The sequence below is a fragment of the Jaculus jaculus genome, chromosome X (genome assembly GCF_020740685.1).
Source record: "Jaculus jaculus isolate mJacJac1 chromosome X, mJacJac1.mat.Y.cur, whole genome shotgun sequence".
Lineage (NCBI taxonomy): Eukaryota > Metazoa > Chordata > Mammalia > Rodentia > Dipodidae > Jaculus > Jaculus jaculus.
The window spans coordinates 8,058,800-8,073,773 of record NC_059125.1 but is presented as its reverse complement, the minus strand read 5'-3'; positions in this window follow the sequence as shown (position 1 = coordinate 8,073,773).

The window sequence follows — 14,974 nt, the reverse complement described above, 5'->3', positions numbered from 1 at the left end:
AGCTGCAATGGAAGATGAAAATTAGCCCCTGCAACTTACCGAGAGCTTTCTCATAATGAAAACATTGGAGATAAAGGTCAATGGTAATGCACATGCTTTGCATGTGTAACACCCCTAGTTCATTCCTCAGCACTATCAAAAACAGACCAAAACATATCAAATACTTGTCAAAGTAGGAATTGTCATTATGTTCATAAGATATAGTAAAATTCAATGCAAAGTTTTATTTTTAATGAATTATAAATTTGGGGGATTTTTTTTACTTTTTCTGAGTTATGTCTTGCTCTAACCCAAGCTGACATGAAATTCACTATGTAGTCTTAGAGTGCTTTCAAATCGAAAGCAGTCTTCCTACATCTGCCTACCATGTGCTGGGATTAAAGGTGTGCATCAAGACATCATTCCTATTTCTTTTCTGTTTTATTAGATATGGATATATTTAGGATGTAAACAACACATGTTGGTACCATCCTTTCCCTCCTCCCTGTCCCTTTTCTGAAGAGGCCTTCCTCATTGGGGATGCAGGTGAATACTATGGGGATTGTGGTTCATGCATTATGGGGGGTGGGAGTCAATGTCTCTGTGCAGAATGTACCAATTTATGGCTCTAACAATCTTTTTGCTCCCTCTTCTGCAAAATTGCCTGATCTATGCTGGGAGCATTTTAAGTCTACTTCAGTGATGGGTACTTAGGAGCCTCTGGATCTCTGGTTTGATAGGTGTTTAGTGCCCTCAGTGTGTAACTCCTTCATCCTTGTGCTGATAACAGATTCACTAAGAAAGCAGCACTATTGCTAATTTCCCCAGTTCCTCTGTGGTTTCAGCTGGGGCTGGGGTGGAGTGCACTGTGTCATTTATCTCCTCAGGTCCATCTCCCGTCTGAAAAGAGATGCAGATTCTCCAATGGAGAGAGAAGTCAGCACTGGTTAAATGGGATAACTGTTATTAATTATGAATTTAAAGGGTATATACCCTCCTATAGGCCATTGTTAATGGGAGCTTGACAATGGAAAGCAGAATCACTGTTACAATACAATGTTGACTTGTTTCTCAGTTCCAGGTACAATTTCCTTTCCACTGAGCAGATCTCTTAGCCAAGTAAATGGTAGTTAGTTAACCAGCATGACTGTGTGCCACTCTTGCACTAGTGTGAGCATCGTGTCAGGTTGTTTGCTTCTGAATCCCTTAGATTTTGAGTTGCTTGGACAGATGTTGGCCACTTTCTGCAAGTAGCTCATGTAGCACCTTCCAGTACTAGAAAGGGTAATTGTCTGGGGACTGGCTCTCTCTCTCTCTTTTTTTTTTTTTTTTGTTTTTTTTGAGGTAGGGTCTCACTCTGGTCCAGGCTGACCTGGAATTAACTCTGTAGTCTCAGGGTGGCCTTGAACTCATGGCGATCCTCCTACCTCTGCCTCCCAAGTGCTGGGATTAAAGGCGTGCGCCACCACGCCTGGCTCTGGCTCTCTTCTTGATTCCAACTAGGTCTCTCCATGGTCTGTGCCAACAGGCTATGGTGTCTTCAGTGGTAGGGTATTACCATTAACCACTGGTGGGTAATCAAGTACTTTGGCAGGTGTCTGTCTTGTTTATTTTAGGAGATCTAGTAGATCTCTCTGATCAACAACACATTGTGGATGTAAACCACATCCTGGTACAGGCCAACACCAAGGGAAAAGAAAAGAAAAAAGAAAAGAAAAAGAAAAATCCAGAGAAGAAAGAGATATTGAAGAAATTTAAGGTTAGGTTTCATCTCACCCTCTCCTGGCCCCTCAATTCAGGTGCTCTCCCTAAGGTCCTCTTGAGGGTTCTACTTTTTAGTCTGATTCCAGGATATAGGATTCTATGGTGCCAGTTCAATTTGGGCTTAGTTTTGTGCCCCTCCAACCCTTCCCCTTAACCATACCCTCCCTATTGTCCAAGCATCAATATGCTCTTGAGGTATGTCAGCAACTTGGGCTGATCCAGGTTAAGAACCACAGATGAGTGAGACCATGTGATGGTTGTCTTTCTGAAATTGTGTGAGTTCACTTAGTATGTATGATCTGTTCCAAGTTCAACCATTTTTCTACAAATTTCCTTGTGTCATTTTTTTTCTTACTGGTGAGTAGAATCCCACCATGTAGATATACCACATCTTGATTATCCATTCATCCAAAGATGGGCACCTGGGTTGATTCCAGTTTTTAGCTATTATGAAGTGAAAAAACATGGTTGAGCAAATATCTCTGAAATAAAATGTGGAACTTTTAGGGTAGATGCCCAGCAAGGGAATGACTGGGTCCGTTAACTTTATTCATCCTTTTCTGGAGTCCCCATATTGATTTCCACTAGGTTGTACAAGATTACATTCCCACCAACAGTGAATGAGTATTCATATTTTTTCCACATCATCACCAACATTTGTTTCCATTTGATTTATTTTGTTTGCTATCCTTACTGGGGTAAGATGGAATCTCATGGTAGTTTTAAATTGCATTTCCCTAATGGTTACAGATGTTTGACATTTTTTTAAATTGTGTGTTAGCCATTTGTAATTCTTCCTCTGAGAAGTCCCTATTTAGTTCTCTGACCCACTTTTGGAGTGGGTTGTTTGATGTGTGTTTTATTGTTTGTGTTTTTGAGTTCTTTGTAGATTCTCTTTATTAGGCTTCTGTCTATGGAATACTGGGCAAAGATTTCCTCCCATTCAGTTGATAATATATTGGCTCTGTGAAGAATGATTCTGGTATTTTTATTGGTATTGCATTAAATCTATATATTTTGCCTTTGGTAGACTTGCCATATTTATAGTATTAATTCTACCTACCCAGGAGCATGGAGAGGCATTCCATCTTTCCAAGTACTTCACCTTTTCTTTCTTGAGTATTTTTATGTTTTCATCATACAGGTCTTTCACGTCATTGGCTAGTGTTATTCCAAGGTATTTAATTTTGTTGTTGTTGATGTTATTTAAAATAGGACAGCCTCACTGATTTCTTTCATGGCACATTTGTCCTTTGCATATACAAAAACTACTGATCTTTGTGCATTGATAATGTAGCCACTTTGCTGAAGGAATTTATCACCTTTAGAAGTTTTGAGATGACAACTTTCAGATCACATATGAATAAGATTGTGTGATTTGCAAATAGAGCAAACTTGACTTCTTCCTTTCCAATTTGAATCCCTTTTATTTCTTTCTCCCATCTTATTGCTTGGGCTAGTACTTCTAGTACTATGTTGAAGAGCAGTGGTGAGAGTAGGCATGCCTGCCTTCTTCCTGATCTCAGTGGGAACTCCTTGAGTTTCTCTCCATTAAGTATTATTTGGGCTTTAGGAGATTTATATACAGCCTTTATTGTGTTGAGATATAAGCCCTCCGTGCCTATTCTTTCCAATGTTTTGATCATGAGGTGGTGATGTATTTTGTCAAAGGCCTTCTCTGCATCAATTGAGATGATCATGTGGTTCTTATGATTCAGTTTATTTATGTGGTGTGTTACATTGACTGATTTCTGTATGTTAAACCATCCCTGCATCACTGGGATAAAACCTACTTGATGAAGGTGGATAATACTTTTGATGTGTTGTTGAGTTTGGTTTGTAAGGATTTTGTTCAAAATCTTTGCATATTAGCTCGCCAGGGAATAGGCCTATAGTTTTCTTTCCTTGTTACATCTCTGTCTGATTTTGGTATTATAGTGATGCTACCTTCATGAAATGAGTCAGGGAGGATTCCCTGGTCTCTAATTATGTGAAACAGTTTGAAAAAAATTGGTTTCCATTCCAGGCCTTTCTGTCTTGTAGCATTTCCACTGAGAAACCTGATGTAATTCTGATTGCATTGCCTTTGTATGTTGTGAATTGTTTCTCTCTTGTTGCCTTTAACACTCTCTCTTTGTTTTCATTGTTAAGAGTTTTAACTATGATGTGTCTCAGAGAGTTTTTACTTTGGTCATATCTGCTTGATGTTCTGTGGGCTTCTCATATATGGATGTGCCTCTCTTTTCAGAGATTTGGAAAGCTTTCTTCAATATTTTTCTTGAATATGGTCTCTATGCTTCTGGCCTACTGTGCCTAAGACAACTGCAGACGAACAGAACTGTTGAGTGGGGAAACAAAGCCCTTAACCAATACAATATGACTAAAACTGTCCTTGGGCTGTATAAGCGATCAGGCTGAACCACGTATCTTAACATGCTTCGTGAAGGAATGGAAATTAAATGGATAAGCATATTTTTTCTCAGAAGAGATGGCAAAGTCTTCTTAATGAGCAATCTTTTCTACTTTTGTATGTCAGAATATCTAGGGAGCATTTACAGATGAGATTATTGTAAGTTTCCCTTGATTTAACCCTTCACCTCTCATACATTACCACTGCCAATATAGTGACATAGTCAGAGCTGTTAACAGAAAACTTTATTTCTCAGTCTCTGGCAATTTAGGTCAGTTCTAAACTGCTTTTCTAGATCAATAAAGCATTGCTTATTTAGTTGATAGGAACCAAATCTAGGGCCTTGAGCATGCTAGAAAAATGCTCTACAACAGAGTTAAATGTGCTGTCTTATACAAAGTATTTTGCTCCCTCTCCTCCATTCCCATGGCACTGAGACCATTCCTCAGTAGGGTTATCATACTTCACTGTAGGGTTATGAAGGCACTATTCTCTCCCCCTCTCTCTCTCCCTTTCTCCCTCCCTCCCTCCCTTTCGTGTGTCTTTGTGTAGACAACATCTCAAAATATACTTTCCCAACCTGTGTCTGTTATGTTCTTTTGTCCCCTCTTCCAGAATGATTCTGAGCCTTAGAGGGCACTGGGTTATTCTCATTTGGGATGAACAGCCTGCTTTTTTCCCCCTTTTATCTTTTGTTGATATTTTTCAGGCAATTGTCTTAACTGCTGAGATAAGCTATTTCTCCAGCACCTGATTGCAGTTTGTATCAACACTACCATGATACTATGTAACAAAGGTAGAAGGTTGTGGGTTAAAAGTTGTATGGTGGAGTGTAAAATTGACAAGGGATAGAATTGTGATGGTTAATACTGTTTGCCAGCTTATGAGATCTAGTCACCTAGAAGCAGATGAATCTCTGGGCATGTCTGTGAAGGAGTTTCTAGATTGGGTTTATTGAGTTAGGAAGACTCACCCTACATGGAGGTGACAACATTTCATGGGCAAGGCTTCTGAACTTAATAAAAAGACAGTGAACAAAACAACATCATTTATCCTTTTCTGTTTCTTAATTGTAGCTGCAATGTGACCAGATGCCTTGTCCACTTGCTGCCATGATTTCACCACCATGATAAACACTCAAAAACTATGAGCCAAAATACCCACCCTTCATTTTGTTGTACTTGTGACACATACACACACACACACACACACACACACACACACACACACACACACACAGAGAGAGAGAGAGAGAGAGAGATACAAGAGAAACATAATTTAAATGCATACTATTCATTACAGAAATTGTGGGGGGGGGTATTACCATGGGATATTTTTTATAATCATGGAAAATGTTAATAAAATTTGTGAAAAGATAAAAAATTAAATTTAATTAAAAAAATAAAAAAGAACTATTGGAGCACACTTATGTGTTGAAGAATCATAGACAAGATGAAAAGTGAAAAATCTAGAAACAAGAATGGGAATTCGGTATGCTTCCATGTCAATGAGGCTCAAGAATCAGCAAAACTATTCAGGGAAGCTTCTAGAGTCATGATTTTTATACCCACCCTCAAACATAAACAATTATTTACTTGCCCCGGCCAGCGGGCAGTTGAACAAGGACTCGAGGAGAAGCTAACCTGAATGAAGGGAGGCAAACAGACACAAGAAGGAGACCAAGCTAGGTATTTGTCAAGGTCTCGAAGTTTATTTTTACACATAGGTTTTTATAGGGTTGTAGGGGGAAGGAGTCATAATCAGGCCAGAGATCACAGGGTTACTGGCTAAATGGAATTTCTTTGTTTCTTCATCAATTACCGGCAGCACCAGGAGAGGCTATCACCCAGGCATAATGGCTCCTTCATTTCTGGTAATAGATCATCAGATGAGGAAATAGACACTTAACTTGCTACATAGTGGTTTCTGTCAACATGGCCGAGGTTTGGTTCATAGCTCCCAACATTTACTTACCATTTGTTTGCATTTTCCAGATCTTCCTTCTGGAATCTTTTCTTGGAATGTAGTAAGTTCTTTATGTAAGGGTCTGAGAATCACTGACGTAAGACCCCAGACTCAAATAGTATGTGAAAGCAAAGAGCATTTATTCTGCAGAATCGGCCAGCATGTGGGGGTCAACCATTCATGAAAAATGGCAACCCTGAGAGGAGCTCCCAGGCTCCTTTTAAGCACAGTTAGAGGAATTTTGGAGGATTTAGTCTTTTCTAACATCACTTGCTAATTTGCACAGTAACTGTATTTATATGCTTTTGATTGGTCCTAAGGTTTTGGCAGGCTAGGTCTAGGGGAATTTCAGATGGGTTAGGTAATTTTTTAAATGATTGGCTAGGCAAGCAGCAGTTACAATTGTGCATCTCTGATTGGGGCAGAAGGCACAAAAGAGACATGTCTGGGCATGTCCAGGAACTGAATCAGCCTCTGGGCGGCTATCTTCCAGGCCACGTGTCAGGGCAGGCCCTTTCCAAAAGTCCTGCATGCCTTTCTGGGAAACTGAAACTTAGGCCTAGTTAGAGTGGCACCTTACTGAAGCCTATCATGGCATCAGTTTGGTTCCTTCAATTTACAGTTTGCTTGAGTAACACAGTGTGAGGTGGTAAACTCTTGGGTTTCTCTACCAGAAAACTTTAAATTTTGCCTTTGTGCCTTAAGATAATTCTACTGGATATATAAATGTAGGTTTATAGGATTTCTTTTTCACCCCACACAACCTTGAGTACAGTATTCTACTGTGGTTTCTGTTGCTACTGTGAAATCTGTCAGTGTAGTAGTGGTTGAGATCTGTTTTTCTTTGGTGTTCTTAAGTAGGAGAAAAATTTTAATTCTACAACCAGTCATAAAACTTAACAATTTTAGCACTCTGAATTTGCATGTTAACTTTTAACAATTAAAAAATGTCTGGGTCTGCATAGATAGCTCAGTGGAAAAGGCACTTGCTTGCAAAGCCTAGTGACCAAGATTTGATTCCCCTATACCCATGAAAAGCCACATGCACAAGGTGGCACATGTGTTTGGAGTTACTTTGCAGTGGCTGGAGACCATGTAGTATCCATTTACTCTGTCTCTTTCTCTCTGTCTCCTCTCTTGCTCTCTTTCTCTCTCCTTTGAAATAAAATTTAAAAATATTTTTTAAAAGTCTACTCATTTTCTTTTCAAATACTACCTTTTAATTTAATTTAATTTTTTAATGAGAGAGCAAGAGCAAGAGAGAACATTGGAGCCACAGGGCCTCTAGCCACTGTAATCAAATGCCAGACACGTTTACTACCTATGGTGCATGTGCAACCTTGTGCTTGTGTCACCTTGTTTACCTGACTTACGTGGGAACTGGAGAGTTGAGCATTCTCCAGCCCCAAAAACTAGCTCTTTAAGAAATTTATCCTACTTTTTTTTCATTCCATATTTCAAAAGTGAGTCTTATATTTTCTTATTGTTTTTTTTTTTTGAGTGACACTTAAGAAAATTTTATTATTTATTTATTTATTTTTTTAAGTTTAGAAATACTATCATGCTCCAGAAGGAGCTTTAGCGGGGCCCTGCATACCTCAAATTCCAGGCCCTACATTCTGCTAGAAAGTAAGTAAAAAGTCACTCTTCTCATTGTGTCAGAGCCCACTCTCGATGTGAAACTAGGTAAAAGGGCGTAAGACAGGCCCTTGAGGATGGGACGTGAGTAACGGATTAAACCGCTTATCTGGCTTCTGTAAACTGCTCGCACCATAAGCCCTAGTAGCCTGTCTTGACGACACTTTGTCACCCCCACCCAGGAGCCCACACAAATGTTGACCGCGAGCATGAGCTTGAATAATTTGAAATGATTGGCTTAAAAACTATGGAGTGGCATAAACCGACTGACCTGCATTACACGGGCTCCTGATGCTAAGAAATGATTAGTTTTATTTATTTATCAATTTATTTTTTAATTTAATTTATTAGTTTTCTTTTCAGCAAATACAGGCAGTTTGGTACCATTGTTTGGGCTCATCTATGATCTACCCCCTCCCATTGGACCCTCCTTGTTGATGTAAATGGGTCGTGCATTGTGGAGTTAGCCCACAGTTATTGGTATGAAAAATGTCTCTGCAAATCATGACCCAACATGTGACTCTGACATTCTTTCCGCCCCCTCTTCCGCAAAATTTCCCTGAGCCATGTTGGGTTCATTTTTGGTCTGCTTCAGTGCTGAGGTGTTGGGGGCCTCTGAGGCTCTGGCTCTCTGATTTGGTAGGAGTTGATTTTTCTCTGCGATGGTCTCCTTCCCCTTTGTGCTGGTATGCGGTTCACAGGAAAACGTCACCCTTGCTTGTTTCGCCAATTGTCCTTAGTTTCAGTTGGGCCCCTTTTGAGGTATGTTGGGGCAGCTCTCTCCTTAGGATCTGCATCTATCTGAAAAAGAGAAGCAGATTCTCCAACAGAGAGTAGGTTAGCACCCGGAAAATTGAGATAACACTTACTTTTTTCATAGAGAGTTTGATAGGTGTAGGCCCTCTTGTACCCCATGATTGATGGTAGCTTGATATTGCAGAGTAGGCTTGTGTTTGGGTATGGTTCTGACTTGTTTCCCAGCTCCAGCTATGGGTCTAGTACCACTGAGTGGATCAGTTAGCCAAATCAAGAGCAGTTGGTTCCTCACCATGGCTGTGTTCCACTATTGCACTTGTGTGGGCATCACATCAGGTTATTTGTTGCTAATTACGTTAGACAATGAGTTGCTTGGACAGATCTTGGTCATTTCCCCCAGTCGCCCATGTAGCACCTTCTGGCACTAGACACGCTGACTGTCTGGGGACTGACTCTCTCCTGGATAGGCAGAATTAACATTGTGAAGATGACAATCCTACCAAAGGCAACATATAGATTTAACACAATTCCAATTAAAATCCCTACAGTGTTCTTCACAGAGACAGAAAAAATGATCTCAAATTTCATATAGAAAGGCAGAAGGCCTCTCATATCCAAACATATCCTCAGCAAAAGAAATACCTCTGGTGGCATCACCATAGCTGATGTAAAGCTATATTACAAAGCCATAGTAATAAAAGCAACATGGTACTGGCATAAAAACAGGAGTATAGACCAATGGAATAGACTTGAGGACCCAGATTTTGGGTCAAGCAACTATATAGCTACTTGATATTTGACAAAGTCTCAAACAATATAGACTGGAAAAAAGATAGAATCTTCAACAAATGGTGCTGGACAAACTGGATAACCATATGCAGGAAACTAAAACTTGATCCACACATTTCACCATGCACTACACTCAAATCCAAATGGATCAATGACCTCAACATAAGACCAGAAACTCGAATACTGCTGGAAGAAAATTTAGGAAGTACTTTCCATGATATAGGAATGGAAAAAGACTTCCTGAACAAAACCTCAGTGGCTCAAGTTCTTAAACAGTCACTCAACCAATGGGATCATATGAAGCTGAAGAGTTTCTTTACATACAAGTTTATAATAAGCAAAACCAATAGAATACCCACAGAATGGGAGAAAATATTTGCAGGTTATCCAATTGATAGAGGCCTTATCTCTAGAATTTACAAAGAACTCAAAAGTCTAAACAATAAGAAGACAAATACCCCACTCACAAAATGGGGCACAGAGTTGAACAGGCAATTCACAGAGGAAGATATACAAATGACAGACACACACTTAAGAAAATGTTCATCATCCCTAATCATCAGAGAAATGCAAATTAAAACAACTATATTTTCTTTTTGATCATGAATTTTTCAAAAGTTGGTGACATTTTCTTAAAACTTTACATAATTTTAACTTAGAGAAAAATAATCAGGCTGGAGAGATGGGTTAGCAGTTAAGGCTCTTGCCAGTGAAGCCTAAGGACCCAGGTTTGATTCCACATAAGCCAAATGCACATGGTCGCACATGTGTATGGAGCTTGATTGAAGGGGCTGGAGGCCCTGGTGTGCCCATTCTCTCCTCTGCTCTTTAATTAATAAATAAATAAATTTAACAAAGAAAAATAATTCTGATGATCAAAATTGATGGTAACCATTCCAGTGTAGTAAGATTAGTAGCCTAATTCATATATAATTCTCCAAATTGCTTTCTTACCCCACAGAGAATAAGTGAGAAAGAAAAACAACTGAAATTCTTAAATACCTCTGCTAATTCTCCTGCTTTCCCAAAGCTTAGACTTTGGACAGAAGATTCACATTACTAGGCATGTAGGAACTTCATTCATTTAGAGACCACCAAAATGATTTTTGTCGTATTGGTGTTCCATGAACCATTTCCATTGTAAACAAACTCCAGACACATGTTCTACTTGGTGTTTCTAGCTTTACATGGGTACTGGGGAATCAAACTTATGTCTTCAAGCTTTGCAAGCAAGCGCTTGTCACTGAGCATTCTTCTCGTTCATGTGTGTGTGTGTGTGTGTGTGTGTGTGTGTGTGTATAAAATAAATATAAATATATTAAATAATATACATAATATATTAAACATTTTTATTGACATATTCCATAATTATATACAATAAACTATGGTAATTTCCTACCAATCCCTGCTTTCCCCTTCACAAATCCACTCTCCAGTGTATCCCCTCCCCCACTCAATTAGTCTGTTTTATTTTGATGTCATTATCTTTTCCTCCTATTATGAATGTCTTGTGTAGGTAGTATCAGGCACTGTGAGGTCCTCGAACTTATGGTGATCCTCCTACCTCTGCCTCTCGAGTGTTGGGATAAAAGTTGCACTCCACTACAGCCAGCTCTTAAATATATTTTTAATTAACCTGTTGTCTTAAGCAGTAATACATGTGAAGTCAGTTTCATTGTGTTAGTTGTATTTTCAAGCGATTCATATTAAGAGAAGTATAGAATTATTTAATTTTTTTGTTGTTGTTTTTCAAGGTAGGGTCTTACTCTGGCCCAGGGTGACCTGGGATTCACTACGTAGTCTCAAGGTGGCCTCGAACTCAGGGAGATCCTTCTACCTCTGCCACCCAAGTGCTGAGATTAAAGGCGTGCGCCACCCCACCCAGCAAACTATTTAATTTTTTTTAAATGTAATTTTTTTTTATTTGAGAGAGAGCAAGAAAGAGATAGAGAGAATGGGGATGCCAGGGCATGTAGCCACTGTAAACCAACTCTGGGCATATATGCCACCTTGTACATTGTTTGCAGTGGCTGGAATCCCTGGTGTGCCCATTCTATATCTCCCGCGCCACCCCCCCCCCCTCTGTATCTGCCTCTTTGTCTCTCAAATTAAAAAAAAAAAACAAGTAAAATATTTAAAAAAACAAACAAACAGCAGGTAGACAGATGGCTCAAACAGTTAAGGTGTTTGTCTGCAAAGCCCAGTGACCCAGGTTTGAGTCCCCTATACCCAGTAAAGCCATATACACAAAGAGATGAATGCATTTGGAGTTTGTTTTCAGCAACTGGAGGCCCTAGCATGCCCATCTCTCTCTGTCTTGCTATCTCCTCCTCCTCTACAATTAATACTAAATAAACACAAAATACAAACACCTTACATCCAGTGATATGCCCCTCCACTGCTTCCTTTACCATATTATATCCCAACCTGAACTGCAGCATATTAGTCAGCTCAAATTAAACTCATGATCTTCTTGAGTCAGTCTCCTGAGGACTAGCTACGTTTTAGGTATAACACAGTTTGAATTTCCTTGACATTTCTGTTTGTTGTTTAAAAGAAATGCTACTCCAAACAGCCCATCCAAATGTTGAATGGGTATTTGTATGAAGTCAAACAACTACTAACAAAATCCCCCCAGAATCCAATATCATCAAACCATTTTTTTTTTTTTTTTGAGGTAAGGTCTTACTCTAGCCCAGGCTTACCTGGAATTCACTCTGTATTCTCAGGGTGGTCTTGAACTCATGGCAAAGCTCCTATATCACCTTCCCAAGGGCTGGGATTAAAGGCATGAGCCACTATCATCAAACCTTTCTTTTTATTTATTTTTGTTGTTTTTTGAAGTATGGTCTTGCTCTAGCCCAGGCTGACCTGGAGTTCAATGTGTAGTCTTATGGTTACTTTGATCTCACCATGAACCTCCTACCTCTACCTTGCAAGTTCTGGGATTAAAGGCGTGCACCACCATACCCGGCTTCTTTTTATTTTTTATTTTTTTTATTTATGAGAGAGAGAGAATGAATGGGCACACCAAGGTCTCTAACCACTGCAAATGAACTCCAGATGCATGTCCCACCATGTGCATCTGTCTTACCTGGGACCTGGAGAATCGAACCTGGGTCCTTAGCCTTCACAGGCAAGCACCTTAACCGCTAAGCCATTTCTCCAGCCCTCATCAAACCTTTTGTTTCAAGGAACAAATTAGACAAATCTGTTTTTCCCCAACAATGAATACTGAATTTTAGAACAGTTTTCAGTTTAAGTACATATATATGTCTATAAAAGACAAATTTAAATTAGAATTATTTTTTTGTTTGTAAAGGGAGCTAAATGCAACAGTTTCCAGATGTGGCATCCGGACCACAAATGCATCCAAACTAACCAAAAGGGGAACACACACACACACACACACACACACACACACACACTGTTTTGTTTTGCCTTGATTCAAAAAGGAAAGAGGTTCCACTTAGGAATTCACAGTAGGTCACCAAAAATATTCACTCTTGAATGCAGCAAGTAAATACTATAGCTTTAGCTAAATGCTCTAAGACATGTAAAAAAAAATAATAATAAAAGTACCACACAGGATACCTCTTCCTTCAGATAGCTCCACCATGTGTCTCTGTGGTGTGCTGACATAGTCTTCTGTATACAGCCAGGAGAGGGATAGACCCAAGCTCCAGTCTGTATCACTGTGGTGTGCTGACATAGTCCTTCCGTATACACCTAGAAGAGGGTCAACCTAAGCACCAGCATGTATTTCTGTGTTCTGCTGATGTAGTTCTTCTATATATACCAGGTAGAGGGATAGACCTAAGCTCATGCATGTACCTCTGTGGTTTGCTGACATATTCTTTCTGTATACCCCCAGGAGATGGACAGACCTAAGCTCCAGCATGTATCTCTGTGGTGTGCTGATGTAGTTTTTCCGTATACACCAGGGAGAGGGATAGACCTAAGCCCCAGCATGTATCTGTTCTGTGCTGACATAGTCCTTCTGCATACACCCAGGAGAGGGATAGACTAAAGCTCCAGCATGTATCTCTGTTGGTGTGCTGACATAGTCCTTTTGTATGAGCATGTATCGCTGTTCTGTGCTGACAGTCCTTCTGCATACACCCAGGAGAGGGATAGTTGTAGTTAGAGAAGGTATTGAACTCTCTGAAGTTGTTCTTTAGGGATTGTCACTTGCCTTAGCTGGCCAATGTATGGCATTTTTTTCTTCAGGGCATATTTCATGATACCTATCTTGGAGTAGTGGTTGCCTAGGCCCAGTATCCATAAAACATTGGAGCAGAACCTTACACTGATAGCCAGGTCTCTGGTAATATCAGTGGTGCTACGGACACAGCCTAATGAATGGAGGAAAGAAGAGTCACAGGACTCTTATAAGATTGCAACCACTGCTTCCTTCTGCCCCCTTCCCAGCTGTACATGTTGTTTTGGGTGTTCGCATATACGGTGAGGATATGGTTACATGAAAGTAGGTAACCATGATGTAGCATTCATGAGGATACCATTCATGATGGGGTGGGGCTTTGTCATGATAAAATGGTATTGGGGCCACCCATGATCCCATCAGTAATCCCTCATGTGTGCTCTGTAAGTAAATGCTGGTGTCTGAGATGAAAAGACAAGGATGCAGACTTACCTAGTGTGTTCTCTCCCAGAACTCCTGCCACTAGACCAAAAGGAAGGGAAACACAGGAAAAATATGTGAACCATCATTAAAAACTTACACTATCATATATCCATATAAACTTACACTATCATATATCCATATAACATCATGTATATATTTGCTATGTAGGAGGATTAGAACCATTTGAGAACAATTCCTTTTTAAAACATTTTATTTATTTATTAGAGAGAGGGGGCTGGGAGGGAGGGAGGGAGAGAATGAGCATGCTAGGGCCTCCAGCCACTGCAAAGGAACTCCAAATGCATTGCCATCCTATGCATCTGGCTTTATGTTGACACTGGGGATTCGAACCTGTGTCTTTTTGTTTTGCAAGCAAGCACCTTAACCACTAAGCCATATCTCTATCCCAAGAGTAATCCTTATTTTAAGTTTTTATTTACTTATGAGAAAGAGACAGAGAGATAGAACCCCAGGACCTCCAGCCACTGCAAATGAACTCTGGATGCATGTGTTACTATGTGCATATGGCTTCCTTGGGTTCTGGAGATTTGAACCTGGGTCCTTAGGCTTTGAAAGGCAAGCACCTGACCTGCTAAGAAATCTCTCCAGCTCAAGAGTGATTCTTCATTTATGTATTTATTTATTTATTTTGGTTTTGGAGGTAGGGTCTCTTTCTAGCTCAGGCTGACCTGAAATTCACTATATAGTCTCAGGATGGCATCAGACTCCTGGCCATCTTCTTATTTCTGCCTCCTGAGCTCTTGTATTAAATGTGTGACCCACCATGCTTGGCTTGAGAGTAATTCTTGATTAGGTTTTCTTTGAAGGAATTCAGGTCAATGTACTATGCTGGCACATCTCTGTAATGCCAATACTTGACAGGTGGAGGAAGGAACATAGGAAACTCCAGATCATCCTCAGCAACACAGGGAGTTGAAAGCTAGCCTTGGCTACCTGAGGCCCTGACCCATAAAAGACAGCTTTAGCTCTGTCTCTCTAGCTTCACATGACCAATAGGGTGAAAAAGC